Here is an 8,095-nt window from a genome sequence, read left to right on the forward strand (position 1 = left end):
GCAGGGGGGAAGAACGTGGATTTCACGGAGACTCCATCGACCACCACCCCCAACCGCCGGGCTGTGTCCACGCTGGGGGCTGTGGCATCGGAAGTCACGGAGACCACCTGAATTCCAATGTCATGCAGCTTGAGGATACAGTGGCGCAGAAGCTGAGCCTGAATGTCACCGGTGAGCGTAGCAAGGAGGAAGTAGCCGAGAGGAGCTGTCCAGTGCCCCTGGAATCCTACTGCTATGAACACAACGGCTTCTCTGGCTGCTGGCACCTCGTCTGCATCGTAAACCCCAGCCCCAAAGTCTATCAGGCCCTGCATGCACTTGGTGAGCTGGTTATAATGGACTCTCCTCTCCAATGGCATTGCCCCAAAGAGCAGAGAACAGTACTGGAAAACTCTGTCTCCTGCTTGGGCTCTCTCTGCCAAGGCACTGAAGGTTTGCTGGCTGAACCCAGGCCCATAGTCCAGGTTGGAGAGCCACCTGCAATGGAAAATTCAGAGGAAGGTGACCAGGAAGGAGACCTGCAAATGCCACCCTGCAGTGGGTATAAGACATCCATTGCCAGGTGACACAACCTGGCAGAAGGCAGGGGGAAACAGCCACCCAATCCAAAGCTGCTCTCTCTATCTGATCTGAGAGGGGAGACAGTCTGTCTTAAGCTCTGTCTGGGCTCTCTCTCTTTCATTCATCCAAGAGAGGGGCAGGTTCCCTCCCTCCTTTTACTGGTTTCAAGAGAGGGATGTACCCTACTGGCCCTCTCCTCATCTGTCTTGTGCTTTAATTCCTAGAAGCCTGTAGGGTTTTGTTTTTCACTCTTTCGGTCTTTCTTCTCTACCTACCTTCTCAGCTCTGGCATGCAGAGCTGCACGTATCGTTCTACTGGGGCACAACAGAACCTCAACAGTATCATGTTTCCCATGCCTCCACTGGTGCCTCAAACTCACTACTTTCTAATTCACAAGTGCATTCTCTCTGCATTTAAGGGTGCATGTTATTTGGACAATCCTTGTTGTCCGTTTCTCTGTCTTTGCAACTCATGTGGTTTTTTCCGTTTCTCCTGCATGTCCCATCCTCTCTGCTTCAGGGCTGTCAATAAACCCAATCTGTCCCAATACAAGGACTGGCAAAAATGCTAATGGACCCTGCACTGATCCCTCACTCCCCTCCCTGTTGTACAACTGTGGTGATCCCCAGGCAATGCCCCACAACCTTCTCTCCATCATGGGTCAGGATCTCAGTGAACCCTACTCTTAACACTCAGGTAAACAATAGGTTTATTGGCCACCTTGCCCAAATGTCTACACAGCGACAGTCTGATTATCAGCCCAGGCTTAATGCTACGTAACTGGCTGGCAAGTTGCTGGTTCTGCCTTCTGGTCCTTCTTTGAGATGAACACAATGATTTTCTGGAGCCTTGGCATCCAACCCACTTACTAGGCATGGGCAAAGGTTGCTCTTCATCCCCTGGGCTTTCTCCATGTTGTCTGGTGCCACTGACCTGGGCTGATCTAGTTTGGGCCTCTGATCCTGCTCTACATTGAAACAGGGCCCAGTTCCCAGTTCTGCCCTTGTGTTGCTGGGTGGAACTCCCCCTCGCTCATGAGAGACTATTTTATTTCTTCTTTCTAGCCTGCTCCATGGGTTCAAGATGGGGCTCAGGAGTGAGGCCCCTCAGGCCAATATACTGTTCTGCTGGAGGCTTCCTCACAGCATCTGTATCCAGCAGCTGAGACTACAGTGCCTGTAGGAGACGCACGTGCGCAAGGTAGCAGGCTCTGGCAGCTGGAACGTCCTCCTCACTGACTCATAGGCCTTAGCTGAGAACAGGTGAAGCGAGACAGCAAAGTTACGAGTGGCAGCTGAGTAGTTCCCTGGCTGGGTCCCTTCATAGTGCAGGTTGAGCTGCAAGTCTGCAAGAGCAAAGAGATGGGGTTGGGGGCAGCAAGGCAAAATTCCCTGGGACAGGGGCAGGTTACACAGGAAGGCTCTGCAGTGAGCAGAGGCATTACCCTTCTCAAATGCAGCTTGGGGTCAGAGAACAGGGATAAGGTCTGTCCTTGATGGTGGGGGGAGAGAGGGCAGTGGGTATAAGGCCCTCCTCTTAGAGCTCACAAGGAAGGGGCCAGAGAGGGTGCATGGACACCTCCTCGAGGTTCACTCACACAAGTGGAGAAGGGGCAGTACCCAAGTCTCTGAGAGGAAAACCCCTGCCTTTTCCTTACCAGCAAACTGGGCTCTCAGCACGTGCATGATGTCCTCACAGAGGAGATTCTGCTCCTTCAGGCCTTCCAACACACTCCGCAGCTCCTGGCGACAGTAGCTGAGGTGCCGCTTGGCTGCATCCTGCTCCCGCTCATTCCCCAGCACGAGGCTGGGGAGCAGGGATGGTTGTGTTTTGTCCTCCATGCACTCTGTCAGGCTGTACTGGTGCTCAGCCTGGATGAGCTCCACCTGCCAGGACACAAGAGCATGCCCATCACCACCTGACAGCCCTTCCCTTTTCCTGAGCTCCCTTTTCCCATGTCCCTGCAGCCCCAAATGACAGCCTCCAGGCCAGCAATCTCCCTCCTGTCATTTGTACAGCCCAGGACACTTGCTCATACAATTGTTTTTGAAACCAAAAATTATAATCAACTTCTATTCTCTTCTCCCCTTTGCAACCTTTGTTATTAGGCTGATTTTTCCAGAAGTATGTCTGCATCAGAGACCCTGGGCCCACCCTTCGTCCTAGGATCTAGGACGCAGGGAATCAGAACACACTTCAGTTACTGCCCTCTCCAAGTCACCCCTACAAAAATGCCCCACCCCACCCCACCATGCCCTGGGCTGACCTTTTATCTGAAATCCTAGGGGACAGAAGCTCTAGGCTTTAGGTATCACAATAAGCATTGGCTGCCCTGTGCGTTTCTACTCACCGCTTTAGCCTGAGTTGGAGAGACATCTGCTGGTAAAATAGCCTCGCCAGGGCCTGCTGCTGGTATATTGGTGCCCATGGCTTTGAGAGACCTTGTTGGGCGCTGCCCTCTAGGTGATTTCTGTACAAGGTAAAAGTTCAGATACATATGATCTGCCTCTGAGGAACTGGGACGCACCTCTTGATACTGATCCTGAGTAGGGCAGGTAGAAACAACAGTGCTGGCAGGCCCTATGATGGGGAAAGCCAGTGCAGATGAGATGGGGCAATGGTGCTGCAATCCCACTGCTACCAACAACACTCTGAACTGTTCAGAATGCACAAGTTAAGCCTCACAACACCCAGGAGGTATGTATTAACCTCCCACTTTAATAAAGGTGCGGAAACAGACACACAAAGTGGCACCATGACTGGCTCAAGGTCCTGCAGAGGATGTCAGAGCTGAGAACAGAACTCAGATGTCCTGACTCTATGCTTGAAACACAGGACTATCCTTCCTCCTTTAGCCTGTAAGTCCCTGGTCAGCTTCCCTGATCCAAGTTCCAGCTATGCTCCACAGAACCCTCCAGTGGGCTGTGAGCTGCCGAAAGAACAGAAGCAATGCCAGAGGCTTCCATTAGGTTAACAGGGAGACCAGAAATGATTGTTTTGTCCCCTGATCACCTTCCTAACTCCTCCAGTCCCCTCATGAACATCTGTCCCAGGCTGGTCAGGGATCCCAAGAGTAAGGAGCTCTCACTGATATGCTGCTCTTTCTTCCAATATCCAGCTTAAAAATTCCACAAATACCCCTCAGAAAAAGCAGCAGCCTGAAGCTACCACCACCAGGCTACTCCTGCTTCCAGCTCAGTTCCTTCCCATATGTTACAAATTTCTCACTCCAAGGCTTTGAGCTATCATTGCCATTTCTTAATGTCTGTGGTTTCTGTACCTGCCTGCAGCAGGGACATCTTCTTCTACATCTCGACTGTTACAGGTGCCTGATGTCTGCAGTATTAGTCCTGCATTGCTGCGTTCTACTCTGCTATCTCTACACTTCCATCACAGCCCCTGGGCTCTCTCCCATCTATGGTATTAGGATATCAGTCATTCATATACCCTGCAGCCTCATAGCCCCTGCAGCCCTGGTCTCTCCAGCTTTCTTCTAGATGGTAGATAGAAAGTGGATTCTTTAACTCCATATCCCCATTATAGAGTTAGCTCATTTTCACTTCCTGACACAGCCATTTCCTAAGGATTTTGTTAAGAGGTGCCTAATAAACAGGGATCCAGATTTTCAGTTTCCCATGGAAAAAAGTGCCGATTTTCCCTTTTACTGGAGAAAAACACTGATTTTTCATTTTTACAAAGAAACACGCAGGTTTTGCTCTTTTGCAAAGAGCTCTCTGCAAGCTGGCAGAGTTCCAGCCTGCAAGGGGCTGGGGGGAGCAGAGAAGGGCAGTCAGGCAGGGGGTGCCATGTATATGCACATGGCTGCCAGGCAGCCTGGAGAGCAGCTCCCACAGGTAAGTCTGGGAGTGGGAGAGGCCCCCATAAGGAGGGAGGGAGGGAGTTGGGCAGGATAGTGCAATATGTGGGACTTGGAGCCTAAGGCCACAACGTGTTGCACATGTCCCCACATTCCCCCCAGGAGTGCATGCAGTGGTGGGGAGCCAGTCCCCTGAGTCCGCACAGGGCAGCCCACACCCATCCCCCGGCTTCACTCTGGCCATGCTGCCCATGGCAGGGAGGGGCGAGGGGGGGAGCTGGGCTCCACTTTGCTGCAGCAGCTGCCACCTGCCACAGGCAGCAGCTGGGGCTTGGGCGCTGCTGCAGGAGGCAGGGGGCTGTGGACCTGGGTCCCTTATCCTGTAGCCCTGGCAGCCCCCTCTGGCAGGGCTGGGGGGAGCACAAGGGGCTGTGGCTGGTGGGGAAGGGGCACCAGCAAGGCTGTGGGTAGGGAGTGAGCAGCACCAGCGGAGCCAGGAGGCTGTGGGTGGTGCATGAGGGACCTGGCCCTGCATCCTGGTGAGCTAAGGGAGCAGGGGGAGCTCTGACATTCCATGATAAAAAACCCAAAATCAAATACCAAAATGTATAGGTATTTAGAATTTATTTTACTATAGTGATTGAGGCACTGGTAAGCTTCCAAATTGCTTTAAAATTGTAAATATATCAATAAAACACTGTGTTCTATTAATACCTATATAAATAGTGGTGTTTCACTTTAATCACAGATTTTGGGGGGTTTGTCAGATAATTTGTTTTTTTTTTTATCAAGAATTTGCATTTTTTTTATCAGGGAAAACCAGGATCCCTGCTAATAAAGGGGGGGACCACTTCTTGAGGAACCTCTAATTGGGGCAAATTGAAAGCAAGAGACACACAGAGGGGCCCTTTAATGGATAAACTGCTCCAGTACAAACCCTTGTGATGAAAATATGGTAACGACTTCCCTTGGGCTGGGCTTCAGTGTTCAGAGGAACTGATGCCATCTTGACAGCCTCCATCAGAGCTAGAAATGGGGATAATTGTTATATCAGACAGCCAGTGTGGCTGGACCCAGGAAGCTGGGTACGGTTTACTCCAGAAGAAGGATTTGCTTATAGGCAAGGACTCTTAGGAGATCTCCAGTGACGACAGAAGTGCTGACTGAAAAGCACCCAGCCAGTCTGGGCAAAGCAGTGTGAATGGGGCTGGGAGTTCTTAGTGGCTACTTTAGGGAAACCATCTAGCTGGCTATTGCCACAGCCTGACAAACTACTGACTGGAATGCAAGGAGTTTGATTAATGACATCTCTTTTTCCTGCTGTCTCTTTTGAATGTGCCACTTCTGTTCCCGGCCATTCCATGCTATTGAAGGATAGACTCCACACTACACCTATGGGCAACATAAGGTGCTGCTTCCTTCTGAATGATTTTTCACAGTAAATTGAACCTGCAGCAGCCTCTCCCCTGTCCTCTCTTGGTCCCCTGGTTCAGTGGTGGCATGAGAGGTCAACAGCTCTGCTTGGCAGCCTGCCTCTAATCAGCCCATGACATCTGCTCACTGGGCACTTTCTCCCAAATGGCCCTTGGGTCAGGATTCACTTCTGGGTGAGCTGGTGGTTCTTGCTTTGCCTTGCCATACTTCATGGGACAGATGAAGGTTGCTCTTAGAAGATTTGTAGTTACCACTCTTGGGCTCAGCCCTACAAGTTCAGGGCTGGTCCACTCCAGTCCCCTCCATTCTCTACTCATGGCTTTTGTCTCTTATGTCCTGCACAGAGTTCTCAGGTTTCCTCTTTACCGCTTGTCCTTCTTATTGTCATCTGAGCTCAAGCACTATTTACAGCAGAACTGTCATGCTGGGAAATGCCCCAGCTATGTGTCAGGAAGCAGGAACAAACCAGATCACTTTCACTCATTTTCCTTCACGCAAGGCATGGTGTTTGAGGCCGTTACTTCCTGATGGGGCTGGAAAACAGCAAGGAGAACTAAGCCTGGGAGGGACAACTGGCTCAAGGCTTGCTTTACTGGCAATTAAGAGGAGCAGGACCAGAGGCCAGATGTGATGTAAAGGGACCTGGAGACTGGGGGCAAGGGACAGGCTGCTAGGTTGGAGCTCAGAATCCTGTCGGTGCTGCCTGAATCATTTAGTCAGGTTGCAAGGCAAAAGAAACAGCTGCAGGAAACAAAGAGAGCTGCCCTGTGTTGCTGTGACAGCGATTACTCTCAGGGAAGAGAGAGCGACAGGAGGTCTTTCCTGCGCTGGCTGAGGGAACAAAAAGAAACTATTTCTACTGCCAGCATCTCTCTATTCCTGCTGCTTTCATGGACAATGGGTACTCGGGATCAGAAGGCCTCATCCTGAGCAGGAAAGTTTTGCCAAGAGCTGGGAGCATCAACAAAAGATTCCCCTGAGCTAGCAATGCTTTTTGGCTCTGTCTGTTACAGCAAACACTCCTTGGTGACTGTGCTGTGCATCCAGGCTAACTGAAAGCCCTGCAGAAGGGACATAAGCCTACAGTGCCTCTTCCCCTACTGCCTTTGCAAATGTGATGAATGCAGTGGCAAAGTGTAGAGGTGGTTCAAAGATGTTGGAGGCTATGTACATCACTGGGGAGTTGGTCTGTTGAAGTGAGCTCAGGGCTGGTCAACATAATGTCATTTTACTCCAGGTTAGGAACACATGTTAGATCTGAGGTTTATCTAGTCCCATATCCTGTCTCTGACACTACTTGAAACCAGATGCTCAGAGGAAGGTGCAAGAACCCTGCAGTGAACAGATACATGATCATCTGTCCCACATAAGGGCTCACTCAAATCCCTTGGAGACAAAGACTGGCTGAAGTCCTGAAGCATGAGGTTTAGTGTTTCATCCAAAGTTGTGGTGGGGTTTTGGCTATTAATTATGACAACTCTGACTCCCCTCCATCCCATATAAATGATGAAATCTTGGCCTCAGCTAATTACTGTGGCAACAAGTGCCACACCACAATAATTTCAATGCTCTGTGAGAAAATATTTCCTTTTGCTGGTATCAAATTTCCGACCATTTTGTGCTGATTGAATACAGATGACCCTCACCATTTGTGGGGGATACGAGAGCATATCCCCCACGAATGGCAAAACGCACGAATAAGGCACTGTGTTCATGAATGCAGTTTGCGTTCATGAATGCAGTGTCCCTGGTGGCTGGGGTGGGGGGCACAGCTCCAGTGGCAGCCTCAGGAGCCTGGCAGCAGCCTCACAAGCCCGAAAGCAGCAAGCATGGAGCTCCAGTAAGTGTTCAAAGTACATTTAAAATGCAGGTTCAGCATTTGCAAATATTTGAAACCGTGAATCCCGAGGGTTTCCTGTATTGCTTTGCTTGTGTTTAGAGACAGCATGAACAAAAATTCCTGATTAACTCTCTCTCTACCATGGATCTTTTTTATGAAGTTATCAATCTTTAAGGCAGACAATCTCAATCACTCAGTCTCTGCACATCAGGTATTAGATCCCACAGATTTTTCTTGTCACCTTTTAGTTCTGCAATATTTTTTGAGATGGGTTGACCTGTGCAGCAAGCACTATGCCGGGTGATGCTGCACCACTGATTCTCATATAAAGTGTTTTAATATTCCTAACTACCCCATTCCTTGTGATTTCTGTATTGTAAACAAACAGCCTTTTGGTCAAATAAATTCCCTTCAGTTTTCAGGACAGTGCCCTAACTCCATC

This window comes from Gavialis gangeticus, unplaced genomic scaffold (genome assembly GCF_001723915.1).
Source record: "Gavialis gangeticus isolate Ggan-Ray unplaced genomic scaffold, GavGan_comp1, whole genome shotgun sequence".
NCBI lineage: Eukaryota > Metazoa > Chordata > Crocodylia > Gavialidae > Gavialis > Gavialis gangeticus.